The sequence below is a fragment of the Macadamia integrifolia genome, unplaced genomic scaffold (assembly GCF_013358625.1).
Source record: "Macadamia integrifolia cultivar HAES 741 unplaced genomic scaffold, SCU_Mint_v3 scaffold540, whole genome shotgun sequence".
Taxonomy (NCBI): domain Eukaryota; kingdom Viridiplantae; phylum Streptophyta; class Magnoliopsida; order Proteales; family Proteaceae; genus Macadamia; species Macadamia integrifolia.
Genome location: NW_024870480.1, coordinates 48,744 through 70,686, shown reverse-complemented (window position 1 = coordinate 70,686; position 21,943 = coordinate 48,744). Strand labels below are relative to the sequence as shown.

Here is a 21,943-nt window from a genome sequence, read left to right as displayed (position 1 = left end):
CTCGGACTAGTTTTTGCCTCCAACAACAATCACAACGTACCGTAGAAGTGGCATTCCGAAAGGGTTCATTGAGCATACCACGGTTGGGTTATCCAACACCTTACCCCTTGTTAGCAAGGGATCGTAGCATAAGGAATGTGATCTAACCATGATATGCCATATGCTTTGCATAAAGATACAAGTAGTATGGAATACAATACTGGAATCATCATCGGCCATATTGCATCCATATCCAAGTCTATCTAGCATACAAACAGTTTAGTATGGATATGCAATACCGAAATTTACCGTCGGTAACACTGCACCCATATCCAATGATGGCCATAGCGTATATGATACCAGAATTACCATCGGCCACAAAGTGCATCCACAACCATTACTAACTCTAATGCACACCAATGCATGATGTAATCATCCACATAGCAATCACGCTACCGAAACCACCTCGACCACACCGGATCCCATAACACAATTCAAAACACATATACAAATCAAATATAATAACACATGTTATACAGTTCAAGTATAGTTCAACATTTTATACAATTCATATAAATCATTCAAGCTGTTGAAATTATCTACACATGATTGCTCTGGCATGCATATAGTTTTATAATGTTAAAACAGTCCAAAATAAAATCATACCACCACTCACCTCGTCTGTAGACCGAACGGGTGAAAATTCCCAAGATGGATACCCGAGTCAAACCCTGCTAGGCCTCACCGATTTGTGATCATCCATATCCTAGGTAAAAGGGTAAATGGGCATTATAGGGAGGATCCACAAGGTCTACCCCAAAAAGTATCAGAACAATCAAAATGCACAGTTCAAGCATGTCACCGGATTTAGGTCATCGGATCCAGGGTTCATGTCACCGGATTGACCCTGTGTGAATCCAGTGACCTAGGCAGGGGCTAGTTAAGGGCTTTGTGTTCACCGGATTTGGGTCAGCGGATTCACCCTATCCTTCCGGTGGCGAATCTAGAAATTCAACAACCTTTTGGGGCTTCGCTAGCTCGGGCCTGATTGTCGGGATTTGTTCCGTAGAGATTTTGGGGGGGTCTTTGCACCTCTCATTTAAGTTGAACTAGATATGTTTCCACCCAGTCATTTGGGAGATACAGTAAAGAAACAGCTAAAACTCTAACCTCCCTATTTGGCCAAATTGTCACTGGAGCTGGGGTAGCTTGGTTTGAGCTTGGGAAACACGGGGAGGGGGTGTGCAGTGCACACCAACCTGACTATCGAAAAGCACCGAGGTTGAGGCCTACTCATCAAACCTGACGAATGCATGGTTTGCCCAAAAAGCAAAGACCAAAAATGACTGAGAAGAGGGTTTGGGAAGGTAGCGCCTACCTTCAGTGGCAACTGGCAACCACACGCGTAGCCGAGAGCTTCCCCTTCCTTCTGCTTCTCCTTTTCCTCTTTTCTCTCCCTCTCCTGCATTGGTTTCAAGTGAGAAATGATATAAATGTAAGATATGGCCTTAGGGCCTGTTTTCCTAGGCACCTATTCAGGACCGAAACAAGTTAAGTCTCTGATCGGGTCATGCGGGCCCACCATTTTAGGCTCACAGGGTGTGAAAGTCATAGGAAAAGGTGTAATGTAGTTTGGGATGTTGGTTAGAGCTGGCCATGACTCGTGCAGTGGGACCCACAGGCATCAAAGCCATTTCAATACAACGAACATCACCAAATTGAGGTCACCATATTCATGTGTTATTTTCAGTGGTCATTCCAATGCTATGTTGATAGCCTTTTGTTCAACTTTGGCCAATCACTAGGCGATTGCCTTAGGGATGTGTGCAAGGTCTTTCTTGTCAATTCTACTATATGAGGGGATTCAAGTGGGGAGGTGCTAGATATCTTATCACTTAGGCTTGGAAGGTTTGAATCCTTTCAAATGTGTCAGGCAAGAGATGCATTGGCAAATAGGGTCATCCCTTCCTTTAGGACAGTAGACTGTCACAATCTAGAAAGTGTTGCTTCTAACGACATCCGGCGTGAGACCTATCACAAAGTTTAAATTTGACCGGATTAAAACATTTGTCAAAGACCTGTATTCATTTGATATGCGATTCACATGTGTATGCATGATGGGAAGATAGTCCGAATGTTTGCCGAATACTTGAATATGCAAGGAACAATCCAAAATTGAGTTTCCCACATCCACCTACAAGTATATTTGACTTTTTTTTTTTTCAAAATTTTCATAGTATATTAGGTAATTAGATAATATATTTAATAATTTATAAACTTTCGCTTGTAGGGAAGCATTATGTTGTCGATTCTAGGTATGCAAGTCATACCAGATATTTGACACCATTCAGGTGTGAGAGGTACCATCTACCTAATAACAAATGGGCCAGAAGATCTCTAAGAACAACGAAAGAATTATTCAACTACAAACATTCATCTCTTTGGAATGCCATTGAATGCACCATTGGGGTTTTGAAAAAACAAATTCAAACTATTAAGGCAAATGCATTCTTACTCTTTGAGGCACTAAGCCTCAATATTAATTGCATGTTTTGCTCTTCATAACTTCATTAAAGATGAAAATATTACAGATTAAGAATTCATGAGACTTAGAGCAGATGATGAAGAAGCAAGTGATGGATTAAATCCCCCACATGAAGGCTATGCCCCTTTTACATCACAAACAGGTCAACGTGATCGGGTTAAAGAGATGAATGTCTCTAGCATAAGAATCACAAATGCAATGGCTAGACAAGACGGGATGCCACAATAGTAAAGAATTGATTTTTTTTTTTTTTTTTTTTTTTAGCCATAGATACATTTTACAACAATATGTTAATTTGGTTGGGTTAAAAACACAAACTACTAAGGTACAATTTCATTTAATTTTCTTATGATGCTTGTTTTTTATAATTACAAATTCATGACTTGATAATCATATTTGAGACATTTCTTATATTTTAATATGGTATAACCTATTCCAATATAAACAATATATACCGATGACTTCAAATGTGTCTCCACGTGCAATAGCAAATTGTGAAATATGCAGGAAAATTTGTATGATATGTACAACAAAATCAAGAGATAATATTGGAAAGGACTATTTCAAATGTGAAGGGACATGTCACTTTTTCATGTGGGTAGACCAACTGCAATTGTGTAGATGTGAAAGAGGCTAATGCAAAATATGAACTACAACAAAAGATCCAAATAAATGACGGTATTTTTCGTCTTGTCCTCAATCAACTGGGGTAATATTAACTCCATTTGTAACTAGTTTTATATCAACCATATTTAATTGTCACAAAACCTAACAACCGTGGATGTGGTATGTTTGAATTTAGAAAAGAGGAAACACATATTTCTTCTATACCGCATACTCCACCTTCGTCCCGATGCTCGGAAACATCAACATCTACATTACTTTCTACTTCACACAATTATATGAAAAGATATCTGGAATGTGCAATTAAAGGGTCAAAGGATCGTACAAAGATGTTGAGAGATGTTTTCAATGCAATCAACAAATTAAACTTGAATAAAAATGAAGAATGATGACATACATGAACAAGAAAACATGCATTTTGACGTTTATTTGAGAATTTCGAACTTTCCTTGTTTCTTACATGTACGATATTTTTTAAACCTCTTTGTTGAAGTGAAATTTTATTTGTCACTAATTTTGGTGGCCAAGTGTAATAGTGGCAAACACATGTTAAATTTATGCAAATTTGGTAATTAGCAGCATTTTGTGGTAATTGATTCAGAACAAGTTTTACCAACCGCCTCAGTTGATGTTTTTTCAGTTCTGAAATAATTTCTGAAACAGTTTATCAAACACCATTTTAGAGGCAAAAAACGGTTGTCTAACACAGATGAAAAAATTGTGATTTTCAGATGAAACTTCCAGAAACGTTTCCAAACACAGCCTCAACATACTCCACTCGACAATGATGGTGTGTTGACTACCATAATGTCTATGTCAAAGATGTTTCATGAAACGCTGAATTATGTGCATCTACATCAAATTTGGGCAGTCGTTGTACTTCTCCAAATTTTTGAAAGTTGGACTTCTTCCTAAAGAGCATTTCTTCTATTCCAACTAATCACCTATTACCTTGAGATTATGTAGGCCATGTTGACAACAATGAACAACACCACAGCCCCGCCACATTGCTGAACGATCTCCACCTTTGAAATTGTTGGTAACATACACACACAAATTATAGAACACAGTCCATGCATATTAGGTACAGGGTAACACACACAGAATGTACCTGTTCTCTGCATCACATCTCCCCTACTGAACAATCCCTTCTCTTGCAAATTTCCTCCTTTTAGGGATCTTTCTTCATCTTTAGAGAACTCTCTCCCATAAAATATCTCACCTTGCATAAAGTATCTAGGGTCTATCCCCTGTGAGGATAATGGGACAATAGCGAACGCATTATGTGCACCTCACCTCTTTCGAGAGAGGAGGAGCTGAATCAAAATCAGAGTTACAAACTAATATGGGTCAAAGTTAATTCCATGATTGTCTTATGGGTAGTGCTCGAGCCATCAGTTTTAGAACAGGTCAATGTTACGGTCCGAGGAAGGTGTCATGAACTCTAGTCCACCCGATCAAAACCGGTCTCCCTATTACTTGGCTAAACTATATAACACATGCTAAAAAATAGAAATACTACTACTACTACAAAAAGGTAAGGTTTCGGAAAGGCATACTCAAAGCCTTTGGCTACAACGCAAGGGTCAGTACACAAAATGTACAATAGACAAGATAATGAAAGCAAATACCCAGAGGTTCAGCTACAAGGTTAGTATACATGAATATAAATAAAATGCAATCCAAAACATATGATATAACAAGGTGATACATTTTATGCAAACTCTAAATGCATGGATAATTTGAGAAAATCATGAAATCCAAGCTAAAAATAAATGAGAAAAGCCTAAGATTGGAATACACTTTTGAATCGGGCACTTTCAATATCAATTTTCTTTCATCAGTACACTTTTGACAAAAGGTGAAATCTAACCACCAACACAACACTTTGAAGTAGAGCATAGGTTCGATTTCCTGCAAGATTGGAATTTGATTACAAACTTCCTACTTCATTTTCCCCAACATCAGGATGCAATATCCGAACAAACTGAATCTTCTCATTGCTCAGACGAATACACTCCTTATGACCCATAAAAGTAATAGAGAATGAACCTCCATACTGGAAAGGTTATGTTCTTCATAGCGATCACCCATCCAAATAATTTTGTTTAGATTAGGTTCATGAGAAACTTGGAACACCACAAATATATCTCGCTCCAAAGAACCTCATCCTTCTGTTATCTGGAGACGGAAGATACACTTGAGTGTCTTCATCCTCTACAGCACCAAACACTGTCGATGATTCCATTTTTCCATATCAGAGCCGCTGATTGGCTTCAGCTAGTATTAGAGAAACCTAAATTCTGATAAAAGAGACAGAAAGATTGTGCATGTTCTCTATCCATTCCTTGCAATAAAGGAGATGTTAGGTATTGAATGGATTAAAGCTTAAAGAAAACATAAAAAATGCACACATTAGCATCCAAATACTGAACAAGGAAAAAACTGAAAGGGACTTGCCTTGCGTCACTGAAGCCGAATCACGAAGATACTCGACTGATCTGTGCAACTCGTGGAGTGCTTAATGCCAAGTGCTCTGAGGTCTGGTTGACAAGGAAAACCAGAAAAGTGTTGGTGAGGACTGGGGAGAGCAATAAGCCTCATTGTCTTAGCCTAGTTTGTGTGTGTGTGTGTGTGTGTGTGTGAGAGAGAGAGAGAGAGAGTGAGAGAGAGACAGAAAAAGAGAGAGAGAGGGATCTCCCTACTGGATTCCATCAAGGGTGAATTTATAAATACCCCACCTCTCCACCTTAACTCACCAAAATGATTCAAGAGAATAGATAAAAGTATGTTGAAAGTGAACTATTTCACTCTTCATAGGGACATGTAGAAGGACCACAATGATAATAATAATAATAATCAATCCAGTAGTATAGACCACTTACATCGTTTCTTTTGTCGCATGGATTTGGTTTCCTATCATTGTAGTCACAAACGGACATCACTCAGAACCACCAGTTTCTGAAATATCTAAGCAAAGGAACAACCACAAGCATGTCCATGATCACAATGTTGCTATACTTTACTTGGCTATGTACATTGTAGACTTTGGTAAGGTTGTATCCAAGAGATCTCCCATGCTTTGCGGGCAACCATTTTGACGAAGATGATGTAGTTTTCACAACACAAGTCCAGGTATTTCAACTCCTTGACCTTTATTACTTCAGTGGGAGCACAGATAGATCTAATTTTCAAAGTGTGGATTGAGGACAGTAGAGGGTGAGATGATGGATATGCTCTCTGTGGAAGTACTATGATATCAAGGTCATTGTTCTTGCATCTGGTTTCAAGTTCTACCTTTACCAAATCCCAAAAGATAGCCCTTCAACTCAAATGTTGCAGGTAGAGAGCACTTTCCGCCATCAGTAATCCTTGCATGCAATTATTAATCTTCCTTCTAATGATAGAGAAATTACTTTGCAGTTGTTTCTGTACATTTACCTTTTTGCGCTCTCCTCCTCCAGGTTTTTGAGGCTGCATTTTGAAAAGGAAAGCTTTACCTCCCTGAAAATGAAAACGCATTGACTCGAAAAGATTCCAAAGATGAGATAATGAGAGAAGTATTGCCACACAGTAAGGGCTTCAAGCAAGTCGCATGATCATCTATATAATCAAGAGGAATGAAGAAATTAATGGTAAAATAGCAAAAGTATGACAAGATAAAAAGGCAAAACATTCTAACTTTGAGATGACTAAAATGGTCGGCATAAGCATACAAGAAACTAAGTATAAACCTTGCCTCCTAAAATGATCAGCATAGCATGCTGCATGGTTATACCTATATTTTAATAAGTTGGACATAAGATATCGCCATAAATATTTTGTCTAGATTTAACCCTCAGATGCTTGGATGAAGCTTCAATTTTACATGGAAGCACTGGAAATTGGTCTCTTTGTACTCTTGACACAAAAATTGTCCTTCGGATGCTTTAAATTTTTATCAGTACCACAATTGCCTGCACTCCCATCCCTCAATTTGTGACCACTGTTCAGAAAGGAAACACTGATCATATGAGGATAGGAAAAATCCATGTCTCTCCAGCTCCTCTCATGGAAATCGCTTTTATTTTGCAAGAAATAACATGGTTATTTATGATGCGCTATTTGTACCACTCGCTAGAAAGATCTCGGGATATCAAACTGGCATCATCCCCCTGCTATGGATAGGTACTGATTTCGTGTCAGTATCATTAACAACTTGTACAGCCTCTGTAGTAGGGGGGAAAGGAAGAGTATAGCAAAGAAGCATGGACTAACTACATCAGGAGGGCTTGCATCATGTCTGGAATGTGGCTTGGTTTGCAATTGTATTCTTCGGCCATCTTCAATAGTCAGGCAAGAGGAATGAAATCAATGGGGACTGCAATGTTCTGGTGCTTCATTGGTTTGGCATCCTATATTCCTATATGAATTCTACTTTGGCTGATACAGTCAATAATGCTACCAAACATGGAGGTACAAATGGGTGGTTGAGAGGTAACAACTTGAACCAGAAGTATCTTGACCGCTTCTATTGGTTGCTCCCTATCCTTGGATTTGTGGGATTTTTCAACTGTCTTCTGGGCAAGGATATATTGGTATCAACATCACAATCTTGTTCTGAAGGGTCGAAACAATTGAAAATGTGACACCAATTTGTAGTTACTAACAGCTATATCCCCATTGAATAATTTGTTCTGTTAGCACCTAAGAACTGAAGTAACAACTAAGATACATAATGTCACAAACAACATGCATTGTTACAATTACACCATCTGATACCGATTTCTTTCCTTGTCATGAGATCATCTAAGAAGATATAACAAGTGAACAGTTTTCCTCTTTCATTTTTATCCAATTCCATATGATCCCATCTCCTTCTAGTAACTTTCTCAGTCTGATAATGAATGGACCTTGTAAAGAGACTAAGAAGCAAAACTGAGAGAGATATCTAAACCCATGATAGTTTAGTGGGCATGGCTATCGTGGTGCTCATCTTTATTTATAATCCAATAAGTAGAGCCTTGATAGGAAACCTGCTAAGAACCAAAAACAATTAACTCTAAGACTCAACTCATAGCACGATGGGTACACTCCCCCTATCGTGAACACTCTTTAACAGATCTTACTCTTGATCCAAAATTTGATCTCACTGTTTCGAGTGCAACCCTTATTATCCACTGACACAACACCCAAATTGAGAGAAAGATCTTTGCTAGCATAGTATGTAAGACATCTCCAATGGGTACCAAAACACTTCCATTAAACTAGGAAGGTCTTGAGTTCAGTTTACCTACCAAGAAGAGAAACGATAACAGGAAGGAAAGAAGACCCTGGTCAGTGATCTCTTGGTTAGGTATGATAATTGATTGGCTGGGCCAGCCACTGCACATAGTAACTCTACGCCAGTATAGCCAGGGTCAGCATCTCCCCATACACTGATGGTTTGCATACTACAAATCAACAAAGTGGAACTCATACATCTGAGCCAAGCCAAGTGCAGCAAAACTTAAACCAAGTGTACTTCTAAGAAGACCTAATATGACAAGGAGTCAAGGACCAAAAATAATTTCTAAATATCACAAATAACTTTTAACACAACACTACTGAATGACTGAACGGTCGTATTACCTAACCCAGCCTTCCCTTAGCATTAGACTTTCTTCCCCCAGCGCCTTCCATTCCATTAGATACAGAAGCAATCCCAAACCAACCATTCCCTTGCACTCCTGTTCAAACGGAACCCAGGTTCAATTTGCCCCCTGGTTGGGAAAACTCATTTCCATGGTCCAGTATTGAGAGCATCATCATTGTTCCACTTGGACAGATGGTATTCTGACTATCAGATAGAGGACATGTTCTCAATCAGCCATATCAATTTATTTTACTCAAATTCAATCAAAAATTCCCCACATGTATTCATGCACGCCTGTGGTACTACAACCACTATCGTGCAGTCTCCAATGGCCCAAGATTTGCACCCGATCTAGGATGCTAATTGTCAAATATTGAGCAATTTTGAGAAGTCTCTAAACATGGGCTTGCTGAAAGAATTCACTCTAAAGTTATAATGCATAGTCTCAAAATTTCCTCTAATACAGTTATTCTAAGAATCACTACACTAAAAAAATCCACCCAAAGTTCTGAAATTTATAGAATATCATTGGACAAGAGAAATCAGATTCCACAATACCAAATATGGAAACGCAATGCCACCTTGGCCATCCAGTGTTGAAAACCATACTCCACCACATGGTTAAAATTTCTCTTCATAATGGGATCACATGAATCAGATAGGAAAAGCTCTCCAAATCCAATAACTATGGTCCACCTTGTTCCCGTTTTAACCTTAAAAGTCCAATTTTTGGTATGAGAACAGTTTAAACTATTCTTTGATTCAACAGTTCTTAGCCTGAACTACTGCACAACCAATAACAACAACCATAACCTTATCCTAACTAAATGGGATCGGCTATATGGATCCAATATGATCAACAGAAAAAGAAATACAAAAAGGTAAGGCAACGAGGAAGTAGAAGACGATAAGAAAAGATAAAGTTTAGCAGTAAAAGTAGAACTTCCGAGGAACAACCCCTATAAGGGATCAGCTACACAGGTCTTTGTCCTCCACAGAGGTCTATCTATGGTTATACTATAATCCAACCCTACCATATGCATATCTTTTCTTACCACTTCGCCAATCGTTATTTTAGGTCTACCCCTACCTCTTCTAGAACCCTCAATATGAATTTGGTCGCTTCTCCTAACTAGGGCATCCATAGGCCTCTATTGAACATGATCATACCACCTCAACCAGTTCTCGCAGATCTAGTCCTGGAATGGAGGAACCACCACTTGTTTCTAATACAATCATTTCATTATTCTATATCTCTTGGTCTTGCCACACATCCCCCGTAACATCCTCATCTCAGCTGCCCCCAGTTATTTAAACTACTCTTCTTGACTGCCCAACACTCCGCCCCATAAGTCAGTCATAGCTGGTCGTATTGCTGTCCTGTAGAATTTTTCCTTTAGTTTAACCGGCATACGTTTGTCACAAAGCACTCCCGACGCATTTCTTCTTCATCCATCCCACTTTAATTATGTGGGACACATCATCCTCTATATCCCCTTCTTTGCTCATGATTGACCCCAAATATTATAATAGTCTCTCTGTGGTAGTTACCGATCAACTAGATTCACAACCTCATCACCCCTCGTAGCTTGACTGAAGGGACACCTCATATACTCTATCTTTGTTATGCTTATCATAAAACCTCTTGATTCTAAGCTTGATCTCCAAAGCTCCAATTTAGTTTTTATCCCTTCTACGGTCTCATCTATGAGTACAATATCATTAGCGAATAACATACACTATGATACCTGATCTTGAATGTGTTTTGTTAACTCATCCATAATGAGATCGAATAGGCAAGGGCTTAGGGAAGATCCTTGATGTAATCCAATTGTAATTGAAAATTCACTACTTTGGCCTTCTAGCATTTTGACACTCATCACCATTGCCTCATACATATCCTTAATTTATATCCACTAAAATATGTGAGTCCCTTCTCTTCCGTAGGACATGCAAAATTAACTCTTTCGGTACTTTGTCATAGGCTTTCTCAAGGTCAATAAAGAGCATATGTAGGTCCTTTTTGTGATCTATGTACACTTTCATAAGCTTCCTTAAGAGGTAAATAGCTTCTGTCATAGATCTCCCTTGCATAAAACCGAATTGATTCTCTGATATTTCAGTTTCTGCCCTCAAGTTTGTTTCAATGACCTTTTCCCAAAGTTTCATGGTATGCTCTATTATTTTTATGCCTCTATGGTTATTGCAATCCTGGATATCACCGTTGTTCTTATAAATTGGGACTACAATACTTCTCTCCAATCATACAGAATTTTCTTAGTAATCAAAACCTTGTTAAACAGCTTAGTTAGCCAAGAAATCCTGTGAGATCCTAGGCACTTCCACACTTCAATTGGGATCTCATATGGTCAGCTGTTTTACCTACATCCTTCGTAGGGCCTCTTTAACTTCAATTTCGCCAACCTGTAGAAGTTGTCCTCGGGGTGGGTTGGTTTGATGTCCATTCACCCCCACATGCAATTTCATCCGATCAGTCGAGGTTTCTCCATTTAGAAATTTACAGAAAAACTCCCCCCATCATTTCGTAATGTGCTCATCCCATACAAGTACTCTACCATCCTTAATTTTAATGCATCTATTGTGGTCCAAATCTCTGCTACTACACAACCATGGATGGCTATTTCCAACCATATGATTGCCCATCTCAAAGCCAGGAGTCAGTGCCAGTGAATATGCAAACAGAAAAATAGGTCTCAATATCAACTTATCAACAAAAAACAAGAATTTCACTACATTAATCCAGGAGTGTCATCTAACTTATAGGGAATGTCAATTACTACAAAACAGTAAATAACATCATTTTCTTTCTGAATCCTAATTTTTCTTTTGGTACTAACATCATATTGTTTTATTTTTTAGAATACCTATCAAACAGAAAGGCTCAGTTAGTTTAAACATTGTGTAGAAGCTTATTGAATCTTCATTTCTAGTTCTAAACCTGGAAACTAGTTGGATTAAAATGTCAGAATTCGAAATCCTGCCAGAAATATGCCAAAGTTGCCACCAAGAAATCAGGAAAGGAGAGAGAAATGAACCAGTAAGAATAGCTAGCAACCTTTAACTTCTGTAATTTCAGATAAAAAGTTTAGTTGCTCATCAAAATGTCTGAGATTTCCAATTCAACTCAGCTAAGCCCTATCCCAACAAATGGATTCGCTACACTAGCCTTGTTTCTTCATTGTTCAACTCCATTGAGACTTCAGAGCCATACTTATTATCAACCATAAGCCATGCATATCTTTTCTCACCACTTATCCCAAAGTCACTTTAGGCCTGCCCCTTGTTCTTTTAGCTCCTCCAATGTAAGCCATATCACTTCTCTTTACCGGTCCATTCAAGGATCCCCGTTGCACATGCCCATGCTATCTCAAACGACTTTCTCTCAAAACTATATCAAAGCTACTCCCAAATCACCTCAGATTTTTTTTTTCATTTATTATTTTATCTTTTTTAGTGCTCCTACTCATCCATCTCAAACATACTCACAGGGCTGCACTAAATTTATTTATATTTTGTTTCTTTACCACCCATACAGAAAGAATTGGAATTCATATATAAGTAGATTTTATATAAATTAAGGGAGCAAGAACGATGCTGGAAGTGGAACAGCACAAAAGAATGCATTAAGCAACATGAAAAAAAAAAAAAATCCCTCAAATCTTAGCCTCCTGATGCCTCTCCCCTTAGCCTCTTGATGCTCCCCTCTACTTCGACGGTCTCTATCGTTGGGAGCTCCTCTCCCTCCACCCCCTCCTCCTCCCCTTCTTCCCTTGTCCAGCTAACATCCCTTCTCCTCCCTCCCTCAGACCGTGTTGCCAGTCCTCCCACTCTCCCTGCAACAAATGGTCACACTCTATTCTTCATCCCCCAGAGTGGGAGGACTGGCAACAGATACCCACCGCCTCCAAGATATTGAAATTGCTACATAGAAGCTTTGCCTGGTTGGTCACTTCCTTGGGAGTAGATCTCCTTTCAATATTGTGAAACTTCTCTGCTCAAAGAATGGTGGATTAAAGGCCAACTCTCCACATTCATACTTGACAATGGGATTTTCATCTTGAAATTTTCCTTTGAAGAAGACAAGCTCTTCGCTCTCGAAGGGGGGACCTTGGCTGGGTGGCAAGAAGACCATTTTCTTGAGAATCTGGGATCAGTATACCGTTTTCAAAAAGTTGGACTTCAAGTCCATCCCAATATGGGTGGCCCTCCCGAATCTCCCTTTGCACTACTGGTGCCCTCAGGATTGAGCATAGTCGGATCAATCATAGGCAAGCCTCTTTTTCAGATCAAAGAACAAAACTAATGGACAAACTCGCTTTCGCAAGGATATGTGTTGAAGTATCTGTTAAAGACCCCCCTCCGACTTCAGTCACAATAATGGATGCTAAGGGCTTTTCTTTTAACCAACAAGTGTACTTTGAGTGGCTCCCTTCACAGTCTACTATTTGCAAAACCTTCGGGCATAGCATTAAGTTTTGTGATCCTAAAGCAAACCTTTATCCTAAGAATCTCCCGCCAATTCTTAGAACCTCGAAGCTAATCCAGCTGATAACCAGGTTGCTACTGAAGCTTCCCCAACAAGACCTGCATCCCCTTTTCCTAACTATGGCCACAGAAAACTCCGATGACGTAAACGGAGGAACCGAAGCCTTATAGCAAATCCCACACACTCGAAGCTGGTTCTTTACCTATTAGACCTAAGTCCCTTGATCTGAAGGACCGTCTCCTTTTGTCTGTTAGGCATAATAGATACTTGCTTCTACAAAGAAGAGAGTGAGGTTTTAAATCAATCGGAAGATTCAGCCTCTGAAGATGTTACCTCTGACAAAGAAGAGGGTGAGATATTAAACCAATCGGAAGATGTCGCTCCATTGGATGTTGTCGCCAAAAGGTGGTTCTCCTTGTTCTGATCTCCCCCTGTTGAGCCCAACCGTCTTTCACCTCTGAGGCCTCCTACCATCCCTGCCGCCCTCTATGGTTCCTCAACGTCACAAGTTAACCCTCTTTTGGCATCTGTTCTTCCCATCGCTGCCACCTTTACCAATTTCGTGGGGCCCGCCACCACTCCTAGTACACATTGCCTTTCCCCTTCTTCCAACCTCCACCTAGAATCTTCTTTGAACCATCCCTCGTCCTCATCCCAGTTCAGCTCTTTGGCCCCATCCAGCGTGTACTCCCACTGACAACCCCCTTCCTTTCTTGATGATCGGACCATCCTCAACCCGACTCCTCATACTAACTTACCTCATCCATCTCCTCTTAACCCTTCCACTTGCTTATCAAACTTGACCTGTCCTCCCTCCTCAGTCTATCACTTGACCAACAACCCATCCACCGAACCACATACTCTGCTCACCCATTCGATTATCCTTCTGTTACCTTTAAGAGCAGCTTCTTTGCCCACCTGGCCTATAGCTCCTCTAACCGTCTTTGTCGTTGCAGCCATGTCGATACACTCCTTGGAAGATATCCTCCCAAAGCTCAGGTCAGTGTAGGCCCATTCTGCACACTTCTCCCCTGTTGACCCTCTGCCAGCCCTTGCAGATTTGTGCTCCATCGCCTCTGCCCCTTGCCATCTTCTGTTTGCACTTTATAGATTGTTGACGACATTACCTCTTTCTCCTGGGCTAGCCCTGCTGCTCCCTCTCCTACTCCCACATTGGAAGGTGTTCTCCCAAGCTCTGGTCCATGCAAGCCCATCCTGTGCACTTCCCCCTTGTTGGCCCTCTGTCAACCCCTGCAGATTTGAGCTCCACGGCCTCCCTCCTCGCCTCCTCTGTTTGCATTCATCGACTACTTGCGATGGTACCTCGTCCACCTTGGCTACCCCTACTGCTTCCATGCCAGCTCCCACCTTAGAAGGTAGCTACCCTCTTCTCTGGTCAATGCAGGCCCCTCCTACACACTCCCTGCTGCCAGGCATTTTGCCTCTGCCATGACTCCTCTTAATGGGGCTCCTTTGATCGAGTCCATTCCTAAGGGAGTTCCTCTTATGCCTGCGATTCAAGTTGCTGCAGCCTCTCCTCATGCCCTATCCTTCAACAAGTAGTTGCCTCACCTCGAGCCTACACAGGCTAACCCTGCGCCCCTCTCCATCGACACCTCTTCAGCCTCCTCAGTTTGTTGCTCCTCTTCTACTCTCCCAGCAAATGGCCCTGTAGCTATCGGCCGAGATAAATCTTTGAAGAAGTCTTTGCCACCCAAGTCCAAGGCAACCAAAACTAACTCTACAGTCCCTTCTTGCAGGAATGTATCCACTAAACCCATAATCCCTTGCTCTGTCCTATAATGCCCTCTCAAGGAATATCAGTGGCAACATAAGAACAAGACTAGTGCCACCATCACTAGGCCTTCTCCCGGCTCCCCGAAGTCCTTGATCCCGTACCCCCCTTTGGATTATCTAGTACGTTTGGGGCCCTAATTCCCCAGCAAAGCAAGCCGACACTCACTCCCGCATTCATTCTTCTAATGCGGACATCTGTTGCCTTCTTAAAACTCAGGTTCTGGAATCCAATGCAGCCTGCGTTGCAGCTTCCATCGCCCCTTCCTGTCCTTCCTCTCCAATTATGCCCACAGCCCAAATAGTCGAATTTGAATTATCAAGGCTCTTATCTCTTCTTCTTCCTCCTCTTTCCAATGCATCCATATCTCCATTTTTAGATCCCTCTGGATCCAACTTCTACTTCCTTTCCATTATCTATGCTTTAAATCATGCCCATGAGCGATCCTCCCTTTGGACCGACCTCCACTCCTTTTCCCCTTCCACCAGTTCCCATCAATTGCAAGAGATTTCAACGTGGTCAGATTTAGTCACGAAAAGCAGGAAGGTGACCTAATTGACATCTCCTCTGTTGATCCTTCAACGACTGCGTCGATCTCAACCTTAACGACCTTATATGGTCGAGTGCCAAATTTACTTGGCACAATCGTCACCAGGGGCCCAGTAGAGTCGCTTGCAAATTAGACAAAGCCCTGGTGAATGAATCCTGGCTTACATCTTTCCCCTCTCATGCTAGCTTTAATCTTCTTGGGATTTTCCAATCATAACCCTATTATGCTTCATATCCTCCCCTTTATTTCCTTCGTCCCCAAGCCTTTCAAATTCTTTGACATGTAAACTCTCCATCACAATTATCTGTCCATTTTCAAAGAAGCTTAGGACATCCACATCCATGCTTTCTCTTCCCCTCTCATAGCCTTTTCCAGGAAGCTTTGTAATGTTAAGGCCGCTCTTAAATCTTGCAAGATCTCCTCCTTCGGAAATATCTCCTCCAAAGTGTCATCACGCAAATCTAGTTTAGAAGCCATTCAAACTAGACTTCAGGCTGACCTTCACAATCCCTCCTTGCTAAGGAAGAAAGATTAGGTACCTCTGACCTCTTTACCCTTCCCACCCAGGAGGAAAGATTCGTTCGCCAAAAAGCTAGAATCAAATGGCTTAAGCTTGGTGACACCAATTCAGCTTTCTTCCATAGATCCATTAAAGTTATAACCAATGCCAGTTCTACCTCGCAGCTCAACTCTTCTGATGGCATTACCCTGATCACTCCAGAGGAAATCAAATTGGAAGTTGTGTCCTCAAATCTACTTCATCCCCCTCCCCCTCCCCTCGCCTCCCAACCCCATCCACCTAATCTTCTCAATAAATTCATCCACATCCATCTCTTACCAAGACTCCAATCCATTCCCACTGATGATGAAATCCTAACTGCCATCCTTTCCCACAAAGCAAATAAAGCCCTCGGCCCTGATGACTTCAGTATGGGATTCTTTTCCTCTTAGTGGATATCATTAGATCTGATCTCATCTCTGCCATCCGCAGCTTCTTCCTCAACCCCTCTCAAATTAAAGGGATTAATCAAACTTTCCTCTGTCGCTTTTCCCAAATCTGAGGGAGCCCTTTGTAGCCTCCTTAACAAATTCATTGCCTAAATTCTTGCCAACCGAGTCCAATCGGTCGTGGACACCCTGGTTAGTGCAAACCAATCAGCTTTCATTGCTGGCAAGAGCATTGAAGATAACATCATCTTGTGTCATGAAATTGTTAAGGGGTTGATAGAAAATCCCATTCCTCTATGGCTCTACTCAAAATCAACATCCACAAAGCCTTTGACTCCATCAAATAGGACTTCGTCTCTAGAGTCCTACTTCAGATGTCCTTCCCTCTAGTCTTTGTTCACTAGATCTGTATCTCATCCCCTCGATTCTCTGGTTTGTGAATGGCAGTCCGGCGGGTTTCTTCAACTCTTCTGTGAGCATCAGACAAGGTTGCCCCCTTTCCCTCTTTCTCTTCTCCCTTTCTCTGGAGGTCCTTTCTAGATCTATCCAATCTTCCACTGACCTGCATCTCATCTATCCTATCCCTAAATGTAAATCCCTTCTGCTCACCCATCTTGCCTTTGCTGATGATCTTATAATCTTCTCCAAAGCCAACCCTGGCTCCATTACTTCCATTATGTCCTCTCTTCACCTCTTCGAAAATCTCTCTGGTCTCCACATTAACCTCCTCAAATCTCGTATGTTCCTCTGGCGTCTTTGATTCTACTAGCCCGTCTCCTCGAGTTTACAGGTTTCTCTCTTGGTCTCCTTCATGTCAAATACTTAGGATTGCCTCTCATCACTGCTAGGCTCTCGATCATTGTACCCCAATGCTTGACCTCATAAAAAGGTTGCAGCTTTGGAAAGGGAAGCTCCTCTCCTACGCCGGTTGCCTTGAGCTCGCTAGATCAGTGATTCAATCCATGTATCTTTACTCATCTGGTATCTTCTGTAACACCCTGAATCTGAAGCAACTAAATGCCCAAGTGTCAGGACCTGACTGACATTGAAGGTGGCTGGTTGTTACATTCTAGACCAGCATATAATGCACTGAAGGTGTAATAATTTGGCAGTTTCCACGGGCCAAGTATGGAAGGAAAATGGCCAAAAGAAAAAAATATGGATTGGGTCTCACACCCTATGGGTTGAAGCCTAAAGGGTTGTGATACCCCATATAAAAATTCAATTGCAGGCCTCGGGTGCTTAGTCATAGCAGGCACTGGGGGCAGCTGGGTTGCTTATTTGGTCACTGTAGACAGTGACTACAGTTCACCTAAAATTGGCCTGCATACATTGAGCCAAGTGAGTAAAGGAACTGGGTCTGCTTTGAGTTCCAAGTTCACACATACTTCAGACCTGAGGACCCAGGGAAAATGGCTGCTGGTGGACTGTAATTGAGGCCACCGGCAGGTCACATAGCTGACCACTGGCCAGCCAGTGGTACTGTCTGCAGAAAACTCTGCATTTTCCTTTGTGGGGCCGACATCCCTACACCTCTGGTCCTCACATTCACCCAGTATGTAGGGGTCCTAATGTTGATCAAATCCCACCTAATAGGTCAGCAACTAGTGGGGTCCATCAACGGGACTTTAATTTTAATCAGTTTTATGTTTGTAGAAATTAGTTTTAAGAATTAGGGTGGTTCAGCCAAACAGGCCCTAAGGACCCTTTGGGCTGAACCTTAAAAACCTAAATTAGCTACTGTTATCTCATTCTTCACTGCATAATTCAGCAGAACAGAAGAGAAGAAGAAGAAGAAGAAGAAATACCTAAGTGCAGGTATGTAATGCTGCCCTTTTAATTTGGTGAAATCAGTTGGGTTAGTAAGGTTAGTTAGCTAGGGTTAGAGAATTCATAGAATTAGGGACTGCAAATGAGTCACTATGGACTGAATTCAGTACGTGTGGCTGAATACCTAAAATTGAAAGGGGTTCAGGGATTCAATTTGAAGTAAATTCATCCCTGTAAACAATAGAACCTAGAGCTTTTAGTATTCAGATGAAATTCATGTAAAAAGGGACTGAATTAAAGGTGTTTATGGTTAGAATTCTACAGAAAAGTATAGGCAGAATTTTAACTGATTTCAGATTTGGGCAATTGAGACCACTTAATTTAATTTCTTCCCTGTAACAAATTATTGGACTTAATTGGTAGCTTTATGGACTGCAGAATGACCTTAGAGGCAAGGTGAGACCCTCCCCATGCTGCCATGGGCATTGGCCCTCGGCCATACGTAGCCCAAGCAAAGGAAATCAGCAGGAGAGCCTGCAGGGTAACAGAAAATTCTGCAGAAACTGACCCGCAGGTGGGTCTTGCGGCCAGCCGGTCGATTTGAAACCCACCCGCCGGTGGAATGTTTTCAAGCCTTATCACCCTATTTTTTTCTGATTAATACCCTGCCCCTTGTGGATTATGCCTCTTATCTTTTTACCTGAAGTTGACCCTATGGGTAGGGGTAGGTTGGGGACTTTTCCGAGGCTTTAAATTGGGTTAATACATGGACTGTTTAGGGTGTATAGGCTCAGTAGAGGGATCAATACCGAGTTATATCAGACAATAAATATAATGAACATGATAATACACTATTGCTTAGGAACCTAAATCATCGGGCAAGGATACCAGTTGATCTCGGGGAATCTATCGTAATTGTTATTGGGCATTGAGGTGAGTGGGGGTTTGATTTATTTTATGGAGTGTTTCTATATTTTTATTTCTATGTGCTCATGTGTAATGTGGTGGAATCCTTGTTTTAGGATGTATTTTATATAAAATTATATATATTGCACATATGGCATGGTTTTACTGAGATTGATGTGATCGAGATATTGTGGATGTGTTATTACCAAAAAAAAAAGATATTGTGGATTTGTTATTAATATAGTTGAGTGGTAATGATTATAAAATTGATGGTCTGAGGCACGGTGTGGCCGAGAGAGGACTCCAATACCATGGGCTCAGAGGTCAGTATTATAATTATGGCCACAATTGGATGTTATGGATTGCTAATGCATGTAGAATGTATATGGTTAGGATTCACAGACCCTGGTGCTACACCCCTTGCCAGTAGGGGGTAAGATATTGGCCAATCCCAAGGGGTGGTACGTTATTAAGAATACCGTATCCACAGTACGACATACTGTACTCAGAGGCGGATGCAGAATGGGTCACCCAGGGGTTTTCCGGGACCGTGGCTGTCCCACAACATAGTTGACCGATGTGTAGGATTCCAGGACCATGGCTATTAGGGTTACCTTTAGAGGTTTGCGGGGTGACCGATGTGTAGGATTCCGGGACCTGCAGACTTCGGCTTGCGACAAGCCTGTATATCTGGAGCCCGACGTATTAGGGAGGGGATACCACCTACGTTACGTAGCACTAATACCAAATGATGGACTTAGTAATGGGAATAGGAAAGTAGTGTAGTAAATGGATTCATATGCATCATATAATTGTATGGAGCATGCATTGCATCATTTGTATCTTGTGTGTTAACATGCACACCCTTCACTGGGCTTGTGAAGTTCACTCAAAGTTGATTACTCTTTTTAGATGGTGGAACCGATATTAAGGCAAGATTGGACTTCGGCAGCGGTTGTGAGGCTTGTCTACGAGACACCAGGTTGTTGATGGACTTCACTTCTGTTATTTCAGTTATTTCTTTTGTTGTAAATATTGATGAAAAATGTATGATGTAAATATTATACCTATGGCCAGCATGGTTTAAAGTATCTCCGATACCGATACAATACCCTCCGATACGTATCTTAAATTTAGCCGACCGATACGATACATGGAATTTTTAAAATCCTTTTGTATAGATATATATCCTACGATACATACCGATATGCATCAATACACCACCGATACACATCGATACGATATGATATGCACCGATACGACTTTATGGAAAATATAAAATCGAGGTGAAATGTACGTTTCGATATATATCGGTAAGTATCGGGGAGTATCAGTGAGTATCGGTATGTATCAACCGGTACGTATCGGTGAATATCGGTATGTACCGATACAATGCGCTATGGTCATATAATGGCCAAGATGGGTAATTTTTCAGAAACATACGATTTTTTACGGGGTTTCTATTCCAAAGTTGCTACCAGCCATATTTCTCTCTAAATGAAGTGGAAATCAAGGTTAGGACACAAGGATTTTACATTTATGGGACAACTACAAACCTTGAATTCTTAGTGCGATACCCTCAATTTAGTGTTTATGCATAATACATGTTATCAATAGCTTTTTTTAACAAATTCTTTATGTAAAAGTGTTTAAAAAAATGTTTCCTATCCATTTATATGTGTATCTTTAGCGTATTTTAGCGTATCTCTGATACAATACGATACCCTCCGATACGTATCTTAATTTTAGCCAACCTATACAGCGACCGATACTGATACTTTAATCCTAACCTATGGGTTATTAAAAAATGGATCTTGTATATTTGTAACTTATCATGTAGCGGATCACCAGTATTATTTGTATGATTTTTGTAAGCGTACTCTGATTTAGTAGTGGATTTTGGTGGCATTTATGGAACAAAGTACTGCATCTGTGATCCTAGAGGGTTAGGCTGATTGGATATGGGTATCCAATGCCACATACCTTGGCCTATCGGAGGCAGGGTGTGACATCTTCACCCTCCCTAGCTCCACAATCAAGGCAATTGAATCCCTCCTTTGTTCCTTCTTCTAGAAAGGAGGCAATTTTATCAAATTCCTCCACCCCATAAGTTAGGGAACTGTGTGCCTCCCAAATCCAAAGGGGGCCTCGGCCTCAGGAGAATCAGTGATGTGAACACTACGAGTATTCTCAAACTCATCTAGGAGGATAGCCACAAAGAAAAAAAGCATATGGGTTTTCTTAGGTCTACTCTTCCCTCCTCAAGGTTGATTCTCTCTGGACTACCTCCCAATTCACCGATGCTTCTTGGGTCTGGTGTTGAGTTTGGCGAACATCCTCAGCACCAGACCCAAAGCCCTCGAGGTCATCCATTACTCTTTAGGAAACGGCTCCTCTACCTCCCTCTGGCTTAACCCCTGGCACCCTCTCAGAGTTCTCCTTTCAGTTGTCAGCCTCAGATCCATCTACTCCTCTAGCCTTTGGCGATCTGCTACAGTCGATATCTTTTGCGATGGCAACCAGTCCCCTCCTTCCTCCCTCCTCTCACTGACATTTGGTTTAGCCTTCCCCCATCCCCTGAGCCACTGCGGTAGACACGGTAGTAAGAACGTATCGACATTCAAGTGATTGCAAATGATATAACTAGTAAATATGTTCGTCCCCATGTCAACATATTTTATTCTTTAGGGGGTATTATGACTACT

The 21,943-nt window shown here is 41.2% G+C and overlaps 1 protein-coding gene across 4 annotated transcripts in view; it reads right to left on the bottom strand.

Annotated features, from left to right (window-relative positions):
• Positions 1–4,950: 4,950 nt before the first annotated feature.
• LOC122069165 (putative pentatricopeptide repeat-containing protein At3g01580) overlaps positions 4,951–21,943 on the bottom strand; it is a 30,300-nt gene continuing 13,307 nt past the window's right edge. For 2 of the 4 annotated variants that reach the window (XR_006137383.1, XR_006137385.1), the window contains 2 exons: positions 6,034–6,652; positions 4,951–5,691 (listed from right to left, as the gene is read on the bottom strand). The gene's annotated coding sequence lies outside the window, so the exon portion shown is untranslated. The remainder of the gene's footprint in view (positions 5,692–6,033; positions 6,653–21,943) is intronic. The other 2 variants (XR_006137384.1, XR_006137386.1) reach the window with 1 other exon arrangement.